This window comes from Orycteropus afer, unplaced genomic scaffold (genome assembly GCF_000298275.1).
Source record: "Orycteropus afer afer isolate SDZICR_OR568_19922 unplaced genomic scaffold, OryAfe1.0 scaffold00426, whole genome shotgun sequence".
Taxonomy (NCBI): Eukaryota; Metazoa; Chordata; class Mammalia; order Tubulidentata; family Orycteropodidae; genus Orycteropus; species Orycteropus afer.
Genome location: NW_006922013.1, coordinates 2,084,764 through 2,089,989, shown reverse-complemented (window position 1 = coordinate 2,089,989; position 5,226 = coordinate 2,084,764). Strand labels below are relative to the sequence as shown.

General features: G+C 48.1%; 1 protein-coding gene across 1 annotated transcript in view; it reads right to left on the bottom strand.

Annotated features, from left to right (window-relative positions):
- STS (steroid sulfatase) overlaps nucleotides 1-5,226 on the bottom strand; it is a 203,942-nt gene that overhangs the window by 120,035 nt on the left and 78,681 nt on the right. The window lies entirely within an intron of this gene.

Below are 5,226 nucleotides of genomic sequence, written 5' to 3'. Positions count from 1 at the left end.
TTATGCACAGGGAGACAGCTCAGGGCGCAGAAGAGTATGGAGGGATGGACACTGGGAAGAGGTAACTATGGGGAGGAAGTGGGAGAGGAGCTGTTGCATTATAAATTTTGGTCAATGACATGAGACAAAGTATATTATGTGAACTGCTGTATGAAAAGTGAATTTACTCTGTAAATCTTCACCAAATCAAAATAAAATTTAAAATAAATAAATAAATAAAAAAGGATTGCATTTTAAGTGCAGTCTGACAAAGTCGAATGGTGAATCAGTCACCATTGATTCAGTTATGACTCATCACAGCCCCATGTGTATTTGAGTAGAACCATGTTGCACAGGGTTTTTAATGACTGGGTTTTTGGAAGTAGATTCCAGACCTTTCTTGGAGGCCCATCTGGATGGACTTGACCTTCCAACCGTGAGCAGCTGAGCACATGTCCACCACCGAGGTGCTCCTAAAGTCAAACCAAAACTAAGCCAAACCCGCTGCCCCTGAGTTGACTCTGACCCATGGCACCCTCATGCATTTCAGAGCAGAGCTCTGCTCCACAGGGTTTCTAATGGCTCATTTTTTTTTGGAAGTGGATTGCCACGTCTTTCCTTTAAGATGCCTCTGGCTGGACTTTAGCCTCCAACTTCCATTTAGCAGCCCAGCGCATTAACCCAAGGACTCCTTTTAAGCTGAGGAGCAATAGAAATACTTGTTATGCTAAGTCAGTTGTATGCAGAAGACTTAGAGACCAAATGCCCCGTCCTATGTAGAACTGAGGTACCTGATGGCTCTCATGGTTTGTGCTAGACGACCAAGTGAAGGGCTGGCAATTTGAACTCATCCATCAGGGCCATGTCAAAAAAGCCTGTTGATCTGCTTCTGTGAAGATCACCCAAGAAAACCCTGTGGGGCTCAGTCCTACCGAGAAGTGTCTCCTGGTTCTGCTGCCACCGCTGGCTTCTCTGCTGCTGCTTCTTGCCACCTGCACATCTCACCATCTCTGATGTTCCAGCTCTCCACACCACCTTCTGAGGCCTCACAGATTTGCCTTTGACATCCCTAAGTCCACCAGCAGTGTCTTCCAGGCAATCTAGTCTTTTCCTATTAGGTACTTTAAAACTCTTCCAGGCTCTACCCATGACTCTATTCCAAAGCTGCACCCACATTTTAGGTACCTGCTCAAGCAGCACCCCACTCTTGGTACCAAATTTTGTCTTAGCTTTCTAGTGCTGCTGTAACAGAAATGCCACAAGTGGGTAGCTTCAACAAACAGACATTTACTTTCTCACGGTTTGTTGCTGTTGCTAGGTGCCACCCAGTCTGTTCCGACTCACAAGGGGAGCAGAATGAAATGCTGCCCAGTCCAGCACCACCCTCACAATCCTTGCTATGTTTGAGCCCATCATTGTAGCCACTGTGCCAATCCATCTCCCCAAGGGCCTTCCCCCTTTTCTCTGACCCTCCACTTTACCAAGCATGAGATCCCTCTCCAGGGACTGGTCCCTTCTTACAACATGGTCCCATCTCATAGTTTAGGAGGCTGGAAGTCTGAATTCAGGGTGCTAGCTCTAAGGGGAAGGCTTTCTCTCTCTGTCAACTCACTTTAAGAGGAAGGCCCTTATCTTCTTTAAGCATCCGTGGGCCCAGAATTCCTTGGAGATCTGTGTGTGTCTTGATCTTCCTCCAGGTTTAGGAGGTTCTCAGCACAAGGACCCCAGGGTCACAGGATGCACTCCATTCCCAGTTCTTGCTTGGTGGTCCCTCAGTCACACATGGGGGTGCCATGAGCCAGAACCTACTCAACGGCAATGGGTTCGGCTCAGTTTTGGTTTTTCATGTCAAGTCAAGTGTCTGATGCCTTTAAGTTTTCCTTTCATTCCACTTTCCTCCCCCTGTAATCACACCTGGCCCTTTAAAAGTTATGACAGTGTAAAACATGGCATCTGTCCATTGTCCAGTGTAACTGACGTCCGAGAACAGACTAGGCAGAAGGGGTAGGAAGGATTGGACATAAGAATGATTGGTGACCAACTGGAACCAAGCCAGATGGAAGTTTCTGTTTATGGAGATGGAAAATTTGGTAACACACATTGGTGATGGTCACACAACATGACAGACGTAACTGGTGTCACTGAATTGCACACGTGCAAAGTGTCAAATTGGCAAATGCTGTGTTATCTGTCAGGAGCTCTGGCAGTGCAGTGGTTAAGGCATTTGGCTTCTAACCAGAAGGTCAATGCTTCAGACCTACCAGCTGCTCTATGGGAGGAAGATGAGGCAATCCACTTCTGTAAAGACTTACAGCCTTGCAGATCCTATGGGTTGCTGTAAGTCGGAATTGACTTGATGGCAATGGGTTTGGTGTCATCCATATTTTTAGAACAATAAGAAAATAAGAAAAAAAAAAAAGAAGACAGAATAGAAGAGGTGGACAACAGGAAAGAAATGAGAGTGTCAAATGCCACACTGTAGCGATGAGTAAGGAAAATGCTGATGTCGACTTTTGCAAGGATCTCCCTAGGTTTTCACAATATCCTGCACAGCCCAGATAATCACTTTAGTCTTCACAGCTTCTATCTGTATGTGTGGAGCTCCTGGCTGATGCAGGTGGCCAATACATTCAGCTGTTAACCACCAGGTTGGCATCTTCAGTCCACCCAGAGTGCCTCAGAAGAAAGGCCAGGTGAGCAACTTAGGAAAATTCAGCCGCTGAGAACCCTATACACATGACCCTACTCATGGGTCACCACGAGTCACAGCTGATTCCATGGGAGCTGGCTGATACATATCTCAGATGCTCTGGTGGCGCAGTGCATACCCTGCTAACCAGAAGGTTGGCAGTTCTAAGCCCATGAGCTGCTCTGTAGGCCCAAGATGGGCCGATCTACTTCTGTAAAGATTTGCTGCCTTGGAAAACCACTGTAGGTCACTCGCTACTGAAGTCAAAACTGATGGCAGTGAGTTTAGTGCATTTTACATAAAGTCATGCATAATGGTGAAGTGCTCAGCCACTAACCACAATACCGGTGGTCTGCACCCACCCAGCAGCTTTGGTGGGGAAAGACCCGGCCATCTACTCCTGTAAAGATCCCAGCCTGGGGAAACACTATGGGGCAGTTCTGTTCTGTGCCACAGGGTTGCCGTGAGGTGGGAGTGACTTGATGGTGCCCGACAACAACAACATCGAAAGTCACAAAGGAAAGTGTGTCGTTTGAGGAGCTGAAACGTTTCTGCTGGATCTGTGAACGTGCGGGAAGTGTGTTGACCTCCACCCTGGACTGTTGCCTGTAAGTAGAGCCCGTGTGGACACAGCGGCGTGTCTCCCAACCTGAGAGTGCTGTTTCCGTAGCACCCGGGGTCTCCGATGCCAAGGTCGTCTGCCATCACCAGCACAAAGTTCGGCCTGGATGCTGGGCGGCTCTGGGCTTCCCAGAGAAACAACAGCAGGAGGGGAAAGGCCCACATCTTCCTGCAAAGGACACAAGACGAGAGAGAGATGAATGTCGGCCGGTTCTGGTCACTGTCCCCATCTCCCTAAGACCCACCTCCTCTGCCCAGGACTTTCACAAGAGGGCATGCTCCCCCACGCCATCCCCTACAACAGCATGTGCTCCAAAAAGACAGGCTCTCGGACACCTTAGGGACCAGAACCCCGTTCTTTCTCTCTTGCGGCTTTGTTTCTAAAACACACTTTCTTCTCCATGGAGAAAAGGGTCTGTCCTCACATAAAACAAACAAAACCACCCATTGGCATCAAGTCCATTCTGACCAGATCCCCTTGGGGACCCGTGTTACAGAGAAGCACCGTGTTGCAGAGAAGGACTGCCCACAGGGTTTTCTTGGCTATCATTTTTATGGATGTAGATTGCCAGGCCTTTCTTGCTCAGGGCAGTGGGATGGCTTTAAGCCAAATGGGGTGGATTCTAACTATGATGAGTAGTTGAGGGCAGGCTGTGGGTGCCACCCTCTCATTTTGTCACTTTTCCTCACTCATCAATCTCTAATGAGGCTCACAGGCTCCCCACCCACCCCCATGATTACAGAGACTGGACATGAGAAGAGAGTGGCCCAAGTGAGCAGGAAGTAGGGGTGTCTTCCACCAGGCACTGGCACCCTTTGGAAACGATACCACCCTGCAGAACCTTCCAATCCAAAAAGAGCAGCTAGACACCCAGGCTGGTGTGAGAAATAGGCAGATTATCAATTTAATAATTTAAAAAAAAAATGCTTTGGAGACAACACGGAAAAAAAAAAAACAAACCAAAAACAGCGTCACCTGAACATAATCCCTGGCCGTGTACTACCCGTGGGCTGGCTCTGTCCTGTCTGATCCGTAAATGTCTGCCCGCCAAGAACACCTCCCAACCCCTGGTTGTGTTCTCTGCCTTTACGTGCTCTGGTGACACTGACATACTGCCTGTACGCTAATAAATGGTCATTTTTTATTTCCCGACAGATCCCACGGTCCACCTAAGTGTGCTCTACAGATGTCCCTCGGGCATCACAAAGCATCGGGAAGAATCTGTAGCCGGGCAGGCACACCTGTTTGGTCCCTCGCAGACATCTTCACAATCCGAGCCCGCTGCCTCCCTCCCTGCCTCCTGGTGAACGCCTCCTCTCGGCTGAGGTGGGGTTTCTGTTATTCACCTGGACCCTTAAATGTTGATAAGCGACGGGCTTTGCCACTTTTAGCATTTGAAAAGGACAGAAGGGCATGTACGTATTATGTATGCATGCAGGTATGTATGTGTGTATTTCTTGTGAGTCAGAACAGATACAAAGGCAACAGGTTTTATGTGGTTATTGAAGAGAATATACACAGGAAACCATACACCAACCAGTCTGTACGTGTACAATTCTGCGACATTAATGACATTCTTCGCGTTCTGCAACTATTTTTACCCTCCTTCTCTGAGTTGTTCCCCACCCTAGGAGCAAGAACTCACTGCCCCCTAACCTTCTTCTGACCTGTTGTTGTCCATTTGTCCTCCTATACCACATTTTTACATTACTGACACAACCACTCCCTGGTGACATAGTGGGTAAGGCGTCTGGCTGCTAATCAGAAGGTTTGTGGTTCAAACCCACCAGCTGCTCCATGAGAAGATGAAGCAATTTACTTCTATAAAGAAAGCCAGTGGAGGTCGCAATGAGTCGGAATACTTGGTGGTAATGGGTTTGGTTTTTTGGTTTTACTTCCAAGGAGAGGAAGACCATGGGAACTTAAGCATGTGTTT